We start from the raw sequence: 18,122 nt of genomic DNA on the forward strand, positions 1-18,122 counted from the left end.
GTCACATAATGTTGAGAGTTCATAAGTGTGATTACATATACTGACTGCAAGAATGGGGAGTCTATAAGTTTTATGTTGTAGCCTTAATATTCAACAATTATCCATACTTTCTGTCATTTAAAATGCATATTGTGCACTCACTAGTAACTACACTCTTACCTTCCATTAAGGACTGTTTGTGTCTGATTTTTCAGGCACAGAAGTGATCTTTCATTTCTCTGGGGAAAATATTACAGCATTACTTACATGGCATTTGTGATATCTTTCCTCTTGTAATAAACCGTCCTCTGTTGCAGCTCCAGCATCTAGGATGGGTGCATAGATCATATCAAGATATCGTACGAGTGGCCAGCCATCGCTTCAGCCTAGACGGTAATGTCCTGCACCTGCTCATAACAACACACTGTACGATCCCCGGTGACCATTAAAATAACTGCAGGGTATTTTAACTCAAGAGTGAAAAGGTGGAAAGCCTTAAGTGATCCCAGTGAGTGAGAGCATGAAGCCACCTCTGTGATGGATTATTAAATCTTATTCTGTTGAAGGCATTGATATGTGGTTGGAGCAGGTGAACTTAGTGCAGAGGTTTCGTCCAGCTGTTTGGCAGTTTGATAGTTCTTCCTCTCCTGTGAGTGTGAGGTATGAGATACTGTGTGTATGCAAACGCTACTATGCAATGAGATGTGTGTGTGTGTGTGTGTTTTCTTTCCCCGGGAGAGATATCCTGCCTCCAGCAGAGTCACAGGGGCTGACAGATGACCACAAGGTCACTTGTCTCTGCGATCTGTGATCCTCTCATGAGACACAAACACACTTCAGGGGAATTTCCTTCTCTTTTTATTTCTTTGTCTCGACTGGCCTCAGTTCTTTCCATCTCTTCTCCCCTCTGTTTTCTTCTTTATCTTTCATGCTCCCTTCTTCCCCTTTTCACATTTTTTCCTCACATCTTTTGTTTTACAAATTGACTGTCGCTGTTGTTTTTTTTAATCTCTGCCTTTTAAGAAGTCCTCCCATGTCTGTGTCTTTATGATTTAAATCCGAGATCTCCCTGCAGACAAGGAGAACTGTTGCACTCTTTTATTGTGAGAAGTTATACAAGATCCCTTTAAGACTTTATTTTGTCTTTAATGCAGCATTTTAGACTACTAAATGGTTAAAATGGGACAATTATTTTGTATTTGTGAGCCTGTACACTGTGAATGTCTACTAGATTAGAGATTTGATTAAAAAAATCCACAGTAGGACCTCAAACTCGGCAAAACAAATATTCATCACGTTCTATTTTCTGACTATTGAGGTGATGACCATGCACTTATTCCCTTCACTGTATAACAGAGGAAGACTGTATGAATCTGCCCTTTAGGAGATCAGTTGGACATATGAATATATATAGTGTATTATTGACTGGATGGTTAGGCAGATTTTAGCCTGTTTAGAATATAGTCTACAGCAGTACACAATGGGAAAGAACAAAACATGTTCTGAACAGTGAACAGTGACCACTTGTTATTCAGAACAAACAGCTTCCATGCTTTTATTTTGCTCAGAACCAACAATAGAAGTTGTGATGACTCAGCTTGGCTGCAGTTTTGAACCATTCACTGTATTGTAAGAGAACTGTGTCCATTAAGTTGAAGAGATTTTTCCCAATAAAAAAAACAGTGAGGGCAGACAGAGATTTCTGGTCATCACAGGAGGAGCTGTCCATGGCATTGCTGGAGCACTGCACCTTGTTTTACTCTCTCTAAATGCATCGGTTTCTTTCTCTGTTTGTAATCTAGTTTCTTAATCTTAATCTCAGTCTCCTGTGTCTGACACCTTCTCTCCTGAGTTACTAACTCCAGCCTTAGCGGTCAGCATCCCTAACCTCAGGGAGTAAAACCTTGGCTCTGCTGGGGCCTTGCACGGCAACCTGAAAATATTTGGTTGGAGGTTTGTGCTCTTTGCCCAGCATCCATTTTTTAAGTCAGCTTCAGCAGTTTTGTAGTTGTCAGTGCTGCCAAAACTGCTGTCTTTGCAGAAGCGTTTCCATTCAGTACAGATGCTGTACAGATGGCCTGGGCTGTTGCTAAGATCACTGAGCACCGGGTACCTTTTTGTTTCAATGGAACAGAGATGGATGTGGGACTCACATCTACCTCTGAGTTCTATTTACCTTTTGTACAGAATTTAGCAAGTCACAGTCATAAAGCAAATCGGACACATTTTCTGTATTAACACGTGTGTGATATTTCATGTCTCACATAAAACACACTGTAGGTTTTTTTAGTGCTTTGCTGAGCAGAATATTGAGCTGGTAACAGCCTCACTGAGCTTTACTTTTCTTTCTCTTGCTGTTTCCTCTGTCTTGTTTTTTCTGTAATCTTGTACAGTTTAGAAATCTATTTGAAGGCGACAGACTTTTATCCCGGATATTGAACTTTCCTAGTGTTTTTTTCCCATCCTGGATCAATGTCACCATCATTGGTCACACACACACACACACACACACACACACACACACACACACACACCATCTAAAAACTGTTCCCTGCATTGATTTAATGTGAACTTTTCAGTCAAATTCAATCAGATTCCAACTTTAGGCCACAGATGGTCAAACAGCTGACCACTGATACTTTATGTGTTACATTCTTACAGTGGACAGTACTATATGCTGTGACTGGGGGCCTTAAGTTAGCGTTTATTGTGAGTTATACTAGAGAGAAGTCAAAAGAGATGTCTTGCTTAAGCAATGATATTGTCCTCAAGTGAATAAAGCACCATTGCGCCGCCCTGAGTACTTTGTTGTTAAATGATAGGTTTGTGAGCAGACGGTATGTTTATGATAAGTGTGGGTGTGGAAGAGCTGTCAGAGAAAATAGACCAAATAAAATCACTTCAGGTCTTCACTCATTGCAGATTCAGAAAGTTTTTGTGCAACTATTGGGATAGGTTAGTTTGGATTTTACTGATAGAAGAGGATATTGGCAAGTATGTTATAAGAGATGAAGGATTGCGCTAACGTTAGGATATTATAGGCTACTGAACTCCTGTCTCCAGTGTGGGTGAGTCGCATTATTGTCATACAGAACTCATAATTGTGAGCATGAACACAATAAACTGGAGACATATCTGCACCCCATTTCTCTAAATTATTAGCTACATTTTGTGTTTAATTCATGGTTTTTATATTCTAATCAATTTAAAATATTTCTCATTGAGTAAATCTCTATGTATGAATGTTAGGAGTGGTTCAGAGAACAGGGTGGCTTCTAAAAACACAACATGTCTGCAGTAATACTGTTTCTGATGTCTTTAATGTACCATCACACCGCAGCCTCCTACCTCTGCACACTAGTTAGGTAGGGTGGGAGTCACCAGCAAGCACTTTGCCTTTAAAACCCTACAAAATAAATAAATAATAACCATTCGAGTGGGCTGTATAATGGAAAAAAAAGGTGAGACATGAAAAGAGGCAGGACAGAGGAATCTAGCCTTACGGTGCATCCAGTTTGGCCTCAGTGACCATGTGCACTCCATCTAATATTGAAGAATGTTCCAGATTAGGAAGCTGACAGCAGCTAACTGACCAGCTGCACTAACCCCTCCCCTCCGCCGTCACAGCCAATGGACCAGCGTAGATTAATGACCTCGCAGACCCTCGGCCAATCACCAAACTCAGCTCTCATCTCCGGCGAAGGATGCCCTTGAGCAAACTCGTACACACACACACACACATTGAAGTACACAAACACACACAGATACACACTCACCACTTAATTCAGCCTCCTCTGAGGGCAGCGGGCCGCTCAGTGCTGATGTTTATGGTTTCTCTGAACCTGCAAATCACCGTGGTTACGGCTGGGCAGATTTATGATGCCGGCCTGTCTACCAGCCCTTAGACAAACCTCGGATCACTGGCACAACCTCGTACAGTCGCACACACTTTGCAAAGTGGAAATGATACACATGCTCAGGCAGCATTAAGGCTCTTTGTTGTTGTTTGTGGCTGCATCGTATGCAAAAAGATCCAAACTGTGTGTGTGTTTAAAGGAGACAGTCACAGTTTAAATCCACATGCATTGTGTTGCTAAGTTAGCATGTTGATATCTAGCTCCATGTATCCCAGTGGACCCTCAATCCAACATACATAGATCCTGGATTACTTTTGTGATTCATCTTTACATTCACAAATGTAACTTTGTAGTTCATTTTTGAGTGTTACCAGTTCTATATCAACACACATAGAAACGCAGCTTTTAGACCAATTGTAAACAGCATCTGTAAACTGTAGAGTTGGAGGATGAAGAGCCTCAGAGGATTAGGATGATGATTATTCTGTCATTTTGTTCCTTTGACAGTGGACAGGGTGTGGTGGATGTTCGCACCACAAAAACAGCATTTTCATCACTTTTTCGTGTTTTTTTTTATCTCACCTGCATCCATTTTGTTTTCTGATGACTCATCATGACCTTGGCTGCAGTTATGTGCGAGGAGAGGCACAGTCGGGGAAGTGTCAGTAACAATCAAGCAGTGAATGCCTGCGATTCAGAGCATGTGTGGGCTGACGACAGCCAATCTGACTCATATAAATTCATAGAGGAAGAAAAATCCATCATTTTCTAAAATAATTGAAGCATAATATAACATTATTGTTATTATCTATTACTCTTGTGTGCTGTATGTTTTTAGGAGGCACTCCTTATGTGTGTGTTCATATTCGGCTGCTGGGATTTAAACCACATCAGACCACATTTCTCACAGCACCAGACCAGCAGTGTGTTATTTCCTCGATAATTTTAACAGGATATGGTCTCGCAAGTTTATTTACTGTGAGGTGTGATAATCAATCTGCACCTCCCACAGTACAGTAGTTTCTTCTCAAGTGAAGATGATTCACAGTGTTCTCTGTAAAACAGATCAGATTCACTTTAAAGAGAAGTCACACAAACATTTATTAAGTTTAAGCTCATTCATATTGATTATTTCTGAATAAAAGGTTCATCCTCCAACTTTTAATACAGACTTTACCCTTTTTGGGTACGACCAGGTCTCGAGTGCATTCATGTTACTTTGCATGTTCTCTCAGCTGTTTTTCTGTGTGTGTTCCAGTGTGCTCTGTATTACTTTCGTCTGTATCAGCAGTGTTACCAATAGTTGGTTCCACAGTAGCTCCTCTTAATCCTCAGTCCTTAGGCTGTTGCTATGGGCTCATGTGTCTTAAAAACCTTTGTTCGTAATGATTCTATTGTACCTTACACCTGCACTTGTGTCTTTTGTTCAGACCCTTGTGAGTTTACGTCAGTTATGCTGTTAAGTCTGTGTGTGTTCTGCATTTATTCTGGAGTTTTGGATCTGGTGTCTGTGGTTGCACCTGCGGCGGAAGAAGTAAACACCAGGCAAAAAACAGACAGATTTCCACAGGTCTAGGACAATAATACATTATTTATTATAATAATGTACATAGCTACTCACAATGTTTGTGTTATTATTCTCACTGGCATGGTGAGAGAGACAAAAATTCCACACTATTTGAATTTAGGAGTTTCTTGAGAAACAAACCCTTGTTGATCTTTTTTGATTGGCTTTGTTATTTCTCTACCTCCTAACTTCCTCCACATTTTAGGCCACTCCAGGCCAACAGAGTGCATCTCCTGTATGTTTTTATGTCTGTTCACTTGTGTGTGTGTAATTCTGCTAAGCGCTGTAGTCGGGGAAGGATTAGCTCAGCGTTTCTGCCACTAACATGCTTCATTAGTAAAGATAAACGCAGCCAAGCAGACAGACAGACACAGTCTGACAAAACAGCTGAACCAATGGCGGGCACGTGCAGAGAGACTTGAGTGGCGACAGCTGGTGGTTTTAGGGTTGGAAAAGGTTGTGACTTCTTTAACACACATGGCACTTTTCATTAGATTAATAAAGGAAATTATGAATTAAGCTACCTACCCTAATGCTTGTCTTGTGGCTGGCATGCAGTCCATCTGAGGCTGAGAAGAGAGAAAACAGATTTTTATTGCATGAGAAGCACAACAGGAAAATCAGAGAAAATGACATTAGGGTGAAGACATTATGTGGAAAGATGGAATCAAATGTAAGTAAGAGTGATCCAGGGGACAAAGAACAGAGGGAGTCTGATGGAAGCTGTGAGTCTTAGGCAAAAATACAGAGGCAATAAATAAATATAAGAAAGCAATATCTGAGACAGAGGACTCTGCTAATGGATGAAAAAATGGAACAGTGTTCACATCTGTTTAGAGTGAGACAACGCTGGAGAGGAGGAGGATAGACTGAGGGAAATGATAACTTTCTAAAGGAAGGAGTGTGAGGTTGACTCATCTTCATCCAACATGATTTCACTCTTTCTGTTAGAGACAGATACACAGTCAAAGCACATATCACTGAAAGAGACACTCTGTCAGACTGCATTTCTTTTAAAAGGCTGTGATGGGAGACAAAATTGTGTTAATGGCTCCAAAATGCTTTTAATACTCCTACACAGTCACACACGCAAGTCAAAAAGACTCCAATCTTATCCATCCTCCTTTCACTGAGACCCCTGTCTGAAATTTAGGATGAGTAAAACATTTGTTTTTTTTTTGTTTTTGTTTTTTTTTAAGGATGCATCGTCCATATATACAGTATACAGGGACTGTGTGTGTGTGTTCAAGTCAGTATATCTGGCCTAGAGATTTTCTTCTCTAGTACTGAGATTGTATTAGCCTTCGCTTCATTTTAAAACAAGAGTCCACCTTCACTCTCTCTGCTCTTGCAACCTTTTGTGTTTTGGTGTATCCATAAATATCCTGAGCATGTAATTAATAGGACATTAAAATGATGCACAGTGATGTGAAGTCTCACACAACCAAGTCTCGGTTGTGTGACATATTTTTTGTCTGGTGTGATCTGGTAATTTATCAGTTCAGCTTTGGATCTTTGCACTTTTTCATAATATATGTGGCAATGCATCTTGTCAGTATCTAACCATGGAATGAATGATTATACCTCAGGTCGGTGATGTGAAATGTTAATATGTGTTTGCATTTCCATCGTGCAGCTTAGTCTGAGTACATCTGCTATTATCTCAGGAAAACAACACAGATTAGCCCCACCCCGTCAGGATTTTGCACAGACATGAATAATGGTCTGGAAGTTTCCACCAACATCATCAAAAACAGGTCATACCCTCACTGTAAATAATGTAGCTGAAGAGCATTCAGGGCAGCCAGTCTGGACTTTATTTTAGTGGTTGTGTGTGTGCATGTGTGTCCCTTCATGTGCACCAGCTCGTGCCCACATTCATCATTATCTACGTACAGTATCTATTGTTTGGGCATTCATCTGTGTGTTTTGTGGCTGCTGCTTATGAGTTATGGCGGTCACACTGAGGTGTCAGAGAGCAGACTTCCTTTCAGACTGCAGATAACCTGCCCTGTGGGGGTCTGGGATGCTGACACACACACATATATTTACAGAAAGGTTCAGGTAAATGCACAGTAATAACAGTTTTGAACATTTTCCAGTTCAAGCAGAAAACTTTCCTTATACAATGACACAATATATGTTAATGAGGTTTTTTCTTAATTTGATGTTATGGGTCATTTGTTACTTTAGTTTGAGCCTGTCCTGTAAAATGATGTTGCTCCAGTTAAAATGATGGCTAGTGGCCTGTTTGTCTTTTTTTCCACTCAGTGAGTGAAAGTCACCAAAATGAAATAACTACATCTTGTTGAAAAGCTGATACTCATGTGGAGGTTTGTTTTGCAGAGGGCAGTGATGCTCAGAGGTGTGCTGTCCATACTGGTTGTTTACTCAGTAGGCAAAGTCAAGTCTGATTTGTTTGGCCTTGAAGATGCTTCTTTTCTGGAGGGATGTTTTGGGGAAGTAGGTCTGCAGACTCTGAACTGTATCTGATAAGTTTATTGTATTTGGATTGGAGTTTTATTGGCTGCAGTTTTAGTTCATCTTGAATTAATTAAAAAGAAAATGTCTGCATAGTTTGTAGGGAGAGGCACTTTCAGAGTTGTCTTTGTCCTTTCAAAATGTTACACGTGTTTTATATTTACCGATGCAGGTGGAGCAGTCCTATTTGTAGAGAAGATTGAAAACAAGACCCCCCAACAACAAGAAGAAGGACAACAACCGGCGGAGAAAGAACATCTCCATTCCATATGTGTCAGGAGTATCAGAGAAACTCTGCAGGATCTTCAACAACCATGACATCCCGGTCTATTTCAAACCAATGACAACACTGAGACAGAGACTGGTTCACCCAAAGGACAAGATTCCCAGGGAGAAACACAGCAATGTGATATATGCAGTCCAGTGCAGTGAGGAATGCTCTGATCTGTACATTGGAGAAACTAAACAACCACTCCACAGAAGAATGGCTCAGCACAGGAGAGCCACCTCCTCAGGACAAGACTCAGCTGTTCACCTCCACCTCAAAGACAAAGGACACTCCTTTGAGGACAACAATGTTCACATTTTAGACAGGGAGGAAAGGTGGTTTGAAAGAGGAGTCAAGGAAGCCATCTATGTTAAGCTGGAAAAACCTTCCCTTAACAGAGGTGGTGGCCTCAGACATCATCTTTCCACCACATACAATGCAGTGATTCCATCCATTCCCAGGAAGTTTACACATACTCACAGTAAGAACAAAGGGCTGTCAACCAGTCCCCCTCCGGCAGTTTCATAGTCGTTAGCCAGTCGTTAGACACACCTGGCCCAGTCAGCCAGAACATCACAGGTAAGTATGGAAACATTTAGTGCTATTGTTTTTTTAAGTTTTACCCAGACCCACCCACATAGGTCTGTAACCACATATAAACCATGTTTCCCCACCAAACAGAACTGATGAAGCTGCTTGGATGAGCAGCGAAACGTCTTCAAGAAAACTCTACAAGTCCAGATGCCTTGCTTCAATCTTCTCTACGTATGATGACCTGGATGACTGAGAATCTTCATCAACAAGCAGTCCTATTTGTTATTATTTTGTTATTATTTTAACGTATTTACTGCGTACACAGCCGATCACTCTCACTGTAGCTTCACACAGCAGGAATTAGAAAAAAATTAAAAAAAACAACTGGAATCCCAAAGTGTTCTGACAAATTAGGGTCTATTCTGACGAAGGGTCTATTCTCAGGCTCCATTCTAGTTTCTTCCGATCCTTTAATTTCATCTTTGTACTTTAGACACTCCAGATTTATGACGTTTTATCCACCAAGTTATCACTACAGCAAAGGATCAACATAACATAGGGTAGTTCAACAGCCCTGTCAGCAGTGTTTTCAGGCCTCGTACATTTGACACCAGTCCACTGGGGGGGTCATCCACCTCTGTTTCTCCAGGGTGAAGGGTCATTTTAAGGCCTTGGCGCCTCCGGCCGCCCGTGTGTCGAGCAAGCCGCCTCCTCCTACAGCCAATCGCGAGGCCGAGTGCTACCACGAATCTACCACGAATTGACCAATGACGGAGCCGCCCTCTACCACGATTCGCCAGCTCCCGCCTACCTCCGCCGACGGCCAACCACGAGGCCGAGTGCTACGACGAATTGACCACGAATTGACCAAAGACAGAGCTGCCCTCTACCACGATTCGCCAGCCCCCGCCCCTGGCAACGAGCCGGCCAATCACAGCTCGGACCACTGCTTGAGGCGGATGTGGCCCGGTCACGACGCTGTTGCTATGGCTTCGTCATTGCCTTTTACCGAGCTACGTCGCCGTGGACGGCTATCAGGATAATTTACCCCAGTAACCGTCTGCAAGATTAATTTCTACCGGAGATTCCGACGTGTCGGTGAGTGAGTGTCGTTGTGCACATGCTGGTATGTGATTGTAAAGCGCTACGTTTGTGTAGCAATGTATGTATGAACGTACCTAGCCGGTGCTCTACTGGCTAGGATAAATTCACAGTTACCGACGGCTCAGATGGAATAATTGATCATAGACTGGCCTCTGTGTTGTTTACACCTATAAAGCATTTGACTGGGAGAACGCTACATTTAGTGTGTTTTAGCAAACATTTCCATTTACAGCGTTAGCTTCGGCTAATCAGCTACAGACAAGCCTCTTGTTATTGTTAGCTTTAGTTAGCTCTCTCTTTGTCTTCAGTTAGCGTAACTTTCAATGGACTTTTATTACTGCAGTGTAGTGTAGTATTACTGTGTCATAGCATCACTGTATTGGTTTTCAATATCCTATGATCATGTAGTTGTTATAATTAAATTATTGTTTTGTGTTAAAGTGAGGAACTCTCTCTTAGTGTTCTGATAAACATTATGCTTCTCCTCCTTGTTCTTCTATTGTTGTTCTTTTAGGACTAGTTACTGACAGACATGGATCCTGAAGCTGGTGGACTACACACCACCAAGGAAATACACTGGTACAGTTTCCTAATGTCTGGAAAAACTCATTTGTATTTAGGTTTAGTGCATATATTAGTACATGACATATGATTTGATGTGTTTGTGTGTATGATTTTCAGGAGAGCTTATGGGGTGGAGTATCTATATGACCAGACAGGCTACGCTTTGCTGGAGCCAGAGGAGTTTGAGGACGGCACTGTCCCCTTGCTGGATGCTCCTCCACTCACTGGTACATCTGCCACAGCACCTCCACTCACTGCAGGCTTTATAATTGTGAATTATAAGACAGCTACTGTAATATCTGGTCATTATTTTTCAAACTAGCATGTACACTTATCTTTTACTGCTATATTTCACACTGCCTTAATTTTCCAGGTGTTTCATCGGGTCCCAAGGGCAGCCAGACCTGTTCGACTCCATTCAAGAAAACTCTACAAGTCCTTGCCTTGCTTCAATCATCTCTATGATTATGACCTGGATGACTGAGACTCTTCATCAGCATACACCAGTGTGTTGTCAACAAAGCCTGTGTGATGGCTGAGACCACCATCCAGCTGCCTGAGGTGAACACAGCAATGCTGGCATGACGGTGAGTAAATCATGAAGTATGTGAACCATGTCAGCTGTATTTGTGGAATATATTGCTTCTGTAAAACTACTGTTTTGTTGTTGTTGTTTTTTTCAGGTACAACAAGCAGAGTCGGGCTCGGGAGACCGAGGTGCTTCAGCAAGCCATTGAGTCTCCAAAGCCATCCACACCTCAGAGAGAAGCTCTCTTGACCATGGCTGCAGGGGACAACCTGCACAGCTTTACCGTGCCAGCCAATACAGCAGAATGGCCAGGTTTAAAAGGCAGCTGGTGTTTGGGGGAGACAGACCCCCATCTCTTCTCTGAATCTTGAGGCCAGCCCGGCATCTGCTTCACTGCAGCATCCTGCCACCAGCGCAGCATCTTTGCTGCAGTGTATATCAGTGTGTATATAGTGTAAACAAACACATTCTTTTGGTATCAGTTTCCCCCTCTGTGTAATTCAGTTAATAATAATGTTCAGGTAGTTGGGCATGTACAGCTTCATAGAATGATAGTAGATTGAACAACAGGTCTGCCAGACAGTATTGTTTGACCTCTGGAATGTGTGGATTCTTAAAACTGTGAATCTGCCTTTATCACAATTAAATGAGGCTATAAACATTACAAAAGCTTTTGTTCGGTTTTTACAGGATTTGTAAATACAGTCTGATTTCAGTGTTTGTAAATACCATTTAATTTCACAAAATACTTTGATAAAAAATTATGTTTATCCAAATATGAATTTAGACTAATATTAAGAGGCTTTATGAGCAGTAAAGACTGCAAATAAACTCCTACTGGTCCTTTACATGTGCTCAATGTGAGCAATATTCCCCCCAAAAAGTTACTGAAATGGTAATAACACCTAAAAGGTTTTTTTCCATTGTTCTTATATATTTGGGTTTGTGGGGGTTAATCAAGAGTCTGGAGCCATTGATGAGCCTTATATTGCAGACAAGGTCGGTATACAAAAAAGGATGTTAAGAAAAATGCAGATTAACACATTACAGCTTGTTACTAAGGATACAATTATTGTATGCAATCCTGTTCCTCTCAAGCTCTTTCCATATTAGCTAAACAGCGAGCAGATTGCATTTATCCCATTCAATGCATGCATGTGCAATTGGACTATTACAGCAAATGACACGTGAAATTTGTCACATACAAACGGTGTGCATCACTCTCCTTTCGCTTTGTTTTTAATTATAACGTCACCTCGGTAAAATGTCATACAACGACCGATATGTTTCGCGTAATTTCAGTGCAAAATATTAACGCACCTAGCGGGATTCGAACCGGCGCTCTCGGCGCGATTTGTGGCGCGATTTGTGGCATCAACGTCGACACATGGGCGCTAGCCTTGGCGCAGTAGGCAGCGCGTCAGTCTCATAATCTGAAGGTCGTGAGTTCGAGCCTCACACGGGGCAGTTGTTTTAGCCGGATAAGTCTGAGTGTTGTGAAGTTCCCACTATGTTGACCATATCTGCACATTGTCACCATGGAGATGGAGATTGAGACACCTTCTTAGATCATAAACCTGCCTATATGTACTATATGTACGCATGGTCATTACTATTATTACATACTAATGTAATAGTGGGAATGGCAAAGAACGAAAAGAAGGAAAGCTCTCCCCTTGAAATCCAAAACTCTTCTCAGAATTACACATTTACTTTGTGAAGACAATCCAAAAGGCCAAGTGAGCCTGACTCTTACCGTATAAAACCTCTGAGCAACTATATAAACAATAAATAAAAACCAGCAACACTGCAGCTGCAGAGAGATGTTTGCGGTCTTTGTACAAGTAAACACACAACTATCACACAGCCATATCCTTGGCTACCTTATAAAAACCTTAGCATTCCAAGGTTGTTACCCTGACATGCTTGATAAACACACAGCCACTTATGTTATGGGAATGTGAGCTACACTGCAGACCCTGTTTACTTTAAATAGCTGCTATAAAAACTGCTCCTTACTGATGGTACATGTTTTATATGGACTAATGCAGGTGGAGCACTCCTATTTGTTATTAATTTATATAATAAATTAATTTATATAATAAATTAATTTATATAATAAATTAATAACATTAATTAATAACATTAATTTATATAATAAATTAATAACATATTTACTGGATATTTATGATAAGATTACATCTTGTTTGGCACACCGTGGGTCAGGGAGAAACAACATTTCAATCCTGTGTATATGGCTGAAATGACAATAAGGACTCATGTAAGTACTGTTACATCACTTCCATTTTCAGACCTGCTGTCACAGTTGCCTTAAAAAAAATGCAGCTGCCCCGTGTGAGGCTCGAACTCACGACCTTCAGATTATGAGACTGACGCGCTGCCTACTGCGCCAAGGCTAGCGCCCATGTGTCGACGTTGATGCCACAAATCGCGCCGAGAGCGCCGGTTCGAATCCCGCTAGGTGCGTTAATATTTTGCACTGAAATTACGCGAAACATATCGGTCGTTGTATGACATTTTACCGAGGTGACGTTATAATTAAAAACAAAGCGAAAGGAGAGTGATGCACACCGTTTGTATGTGACAAATTTCACGTGTCATTTGCTGTAATAGTCCAATTGCACATGCATGCATTGAATGGGATAAGTGCAATCTGCTCACTGTTTAGCTAATATGGAAAGAGCTTGAGAGGAACAGGATTGCATACAATAATTGTATCCTTAGTAACAAGCTGTAATGTGTTAATCTGCATTTTTCTTAACATCCTTTTTTGTATACCGACCTTGTCTGCAATATAAGGCTCATCAATGGCTCCAGACTCTTGATTAACCCCCACAAACCCAAATATATAAGAACAATGGAAAAAAACCTTTTAGGTGTTATTACCATTTCAGTAACTTTTTGGGGGGAATATTGCTCACATTGAGCACATGTAAAGGACCAGTAGGAGTTTATTTGCAGTCTTTACTGCTCATAAAGCCTCTTAATATTAGTCTAAATTCATATTTGGATAAACATAATTTTTTATCAAAGTATTTTATGGAATTAAATGGTATTTACAAACACTGAAATCAGACTGTATTTACAAATCCTGTAAAAACCGAACAAAAGCTTTTGTAATGTTTATAGCCTCATTTAATTGTGATAAAGGCAGATTCACAGTTTTAAGAATCCACACATTCCAGAGGTCAAACAATACTGTCTGGCAGACCTGTTGTTCAATCTACTATCATTCTATGAAGCTGTACATGCCCAACTACCTGAACATTATTATTATTAACTGAATTACACAGAGGGGGAAACTGATACCAAAAGAATGTGTTTGTTTACACTATATACACACTGATATACACTGCAGCAAAGATGCTGCGCTGGTGGCAGGATGCTGCAGTGAAGCAGATGCCGGGCTGGCCTCAAGATTCAGAGAAGAGATGGGGGTCTGTCTCCCCCAAACACCAGCTGCCTTTTAAACCTGGCCATTCTGCTGTATTGGCTGGCACGGTAAAGCTGTGCAGGTTGTCCCCTGCAGCCATGGTCAAGAGAGCTTCTCTCTGAGGTGTGGATGGCTTTGGAGACTCAATGGCTTGCTGAAGCACCTCGGTCTCCCGAGCCCGACTCTGCTTGTTGTACCTGAAAAAACAACAACAACAAAACAGTAGTTTTACAGAAGCAATATATTCCACAAATACAGCTGACATGGTTCACATACTTCATGATTTACTCACCGTCATGCCAGCATTGCTGTGTTCACCTCAGGCAGCTGGATGGTGGTCTCAGCCATCACACAGGCTTTGTTGACAACACACTGGTGTATGCTGATGAAGAGTCTCAGTCATCCAGGTCATAATCATAGAGATGATTGAAGCAAGGCAAGGACTTGTAGAGTTTTCTTGAATGGAGTCGAACAGGTCTGGCTGCCCTTGGGACCCGATGAAACACCTGGAAAATTAAGGCAGTGTGAAATATAGCAGTAAAAGATAAGTGTACATGCTAGTTTGAAAAATAATGACCAGATATTACAGTAGCTGTCTTATAATTCACAATTATAAAGCCTGCAGTGAGTGGAGGTGCTGTGGCAGATGTACCAGTGAGTGGAGGAGCATCCAGCAAGGGGACAGTGCCGTCCTCAAACTCCTCTGGCTCCAGCAAAGCGTAGCCTGTCTGGTCATATAGATACTCCACCCCATAAGCTCTCCTGAAAATCATACACACAAACACATCAAATCATATGTCATGTACTAATATATGCACTAAACCTAAATACAAATGAGTTTTTCCAGACATTAGGAAACTGTACCAGTGTATTTCCTTGGTGGTGTGTAGTCCACCAGCTTCAGGATCCATGTCTGTCAGTAAATAGTCCTAAAAGAACAACAATAGAAGAACAAGGAGGAGAAGCATAATGTTTATCAGAACACTAAGAGAGAGTTCCTCACTTTAACACAAAACAATAATTTAATTATAACAACTACATGATCATAGGATATTGAAAACCAATACAGTGATGCTATGACACAGTAATACTACACTACACTACAGTAATTAAAGTCCATTGAAAGTTACGCTAACTGAAGACAAAGAGAGAGCTAACTAAAGCTAACAATAACAAGAGGCTTGTCTGTAGCTGATTAGCCGAAGCTAACGCTGTAAATGGAAATGTTTGCTAAAACACACTAAATGTAGCGTTCTCCCAGTCAAATGCGTTATAGGTGTAAACAACACAGAGGCCAGTCTATGATCAATTATTCCATCTGAGCCGTCGGTAACTGTGAATTTATCCTAGCCAGTAGAGCACCGGCTAGGTACGTTCATACATACATTGCTACACAAACGTAGCGCTTTACAATCACATACCAGCATGTACACAACGACACTCACTCACCGACACGTCGGAATCTCCGCGACACGTCGGAATCTCCGGTAGAAATTAATCTTGCAGACGGTTACTGGGGTAAATTATCCTGATAGCCGTCCACGGCGACGTAGCTCGGTAAAAGGCAATGACGAAGCCATAGCAACAGCGTCGTGACCGGGCCACATCCGCCTCAAGCAGTGGTCCGAGCTGTGATTGGCCGGCTCGTTGCCAGGGGCGGGGGCTGGCGAATCGTGGTAGAGGGCAGCTCTGTCATTGGTCAATTCGTGGTCAATTCGTGGTAGCACTCGGCCTCGTGGTTGGCCGTCGGTGGAGGTAGGCGGGAGCTGGCGAATCGTGGTAGAGGGCGGCTCCGTCATTGGTCAATTCGTGGTAGATTCGTGGTAGCACTCGGCCTCGCGATTGGCTGTAGGAGGAGGCGGCTTGCTCGACACACGGGCGGCCGGAGGCGCCAACGAGGCCTGAAAACACTCTTCCCCCGCCTCCCCTGGATGACCCCCAGTGGACTGGTGTCAAACCTGTACTTGGTCTAGTTAAATTAGTTCAATATTAACAAAACTTTAAAGATTCTTTTGTCAGTGGGCATACTTTTTTATTTCTATTATTTAGTAGATGAGGTACAGTGTTTCTCAGTTTCACCTTGTCTCTGCTTTATTCTGATGTACTATAGCTTGTGTAAATTCCTGTTATGCCTATAGCGACCCATGGACTATAAGGAATGGCGGTGCCTCCACTTAGAACAGGGGTGTGAAACTCAAATTGAAACTCCATACCTTGTGGTCCTATGAAGGGGTCACTTGTTTTTATTGTTTTGTTTTTTTTTTCAGGGGGAGAGGGGGGGGATTAAAATGTGAGTTGGGGCATCTAGTTATTATTACTATTATCATTACTATATTAAAGGAGCGGTGGGGTCCTCCCCCAGAAAATTTTCCATTTACTAGAGGTCATTTCCTGCAGGAAAGTCAACAGGTTGTTAAACACCTATTTTACATACAGAAGTAAGAGCTTATTTTCCGATTCCGGAATCAGATCTACTAATTCCAGCCTGTAACCCTTCTCCTTATGTCTATCGCAGATATGGCAAACAACAGATCATCGGCCAAATGATACCATCTACTGTTACTTTAAGTAGACAATAGCTTCCTCCCAGCGTTTTCTTGTTGAGTCTAACGTCAATTTAACGTCACCAATAGCTCTACCGCCTCTACAGTCCCTGGGTTTACACTTCTTTGGTCTCTCTATCACACAGAGTGGAGTTCGCCCCAATACGCGCAGACACAGATACACACACGGCATGTGCGTAATTCTTTTCACAGAACTTCCCAAAATATCCTGCTGTGTCCATCTTTGAAACTGTTCACCAAACACCTTTATTGTTCAGAGTCGTACAACAATTAAAGCTCTGAGCTGTGCTCTCACACCTACAATGGCAGAGTAAGAGTGCCTACCTTTGGTCTTTGCCGTTATTTTTGCTGCACAAAATAAATCATTTTTGTTCATATTACTGTGGTGATATTCAGTGGAATGTTGCGGGTAGTTTAAATTTATATGAAAAATGTAAATCTTACATTTACAAAAAAGATTTGGGCCAGATCATATGTGTTTTGGACATTGTGGTGTGAACCGGATAGAATGTTACTGCGGGCCGGATTTGGCCCGCGGGCCTTGAGTTTGACACATGTGACTTAGAAGAAAGTTTAAAAAAATTCAAAATGTTCTCACTATCAGTGTTTTTGAATAAAGCACAATTTTTGATACTTCTTAAACACAAATTATGAATTTGGTGAAAAGAAAAAAACTGTGCAATGCACACAAAATATTAATAACAACAATAAAATAAATGAGATCTATATTGTTTCCTAAATTAAGTTAACACAATTGTTTGGTTTATGTCCTTTGTTTGTTTCAGACAAATCTTTAGCTTATCTTAACAAAAAGGGCCCCCACACACACAGACTCACACACTGCTAAATGAAAATTCCCCACCATAAATAAATGTTGCAGGCCTGAAACGATGCTTGTGTGCTTGTGGTCTGAAACTGAATAACAGCTTCACTTGCGACGCAAGCAAAAACAAATTAATGCACGTAAACAGAGTACTCACATCATCAGCAGTCAGTTCAGTAGAGAGTCGTAGCCAGAACAGATGACCAATCCCCAGTGAGAGTGACGAGTCCAGAAGAAGGCACCAGCAACCCCCCGGGCAGGCCCGCAGTGTCGTACTGCATCTGAACTCCACGCTATGCTCCCGCCGCCATGAGTAAAGAAAACCCAAGGACTGTCTCCTGGTCCGTATCCTTCGGCAAGCACACACAATGTCTCTCAGTCAATTTAGTCAGCTAAAA

The sequence above is a fragment of the Parambassis ranga genome, chromosome 13 (assembly GCF_900634625.1).
Source record: "Parambassis ranga chromosome 13, fParRan2.1, whole genome shotgun sequence".
Lineage (NCBI taxonomy): Eukaryota > Metazoa > Chordata > Actinopteri > Ambassidae > Parambassis > Parambassis ranga.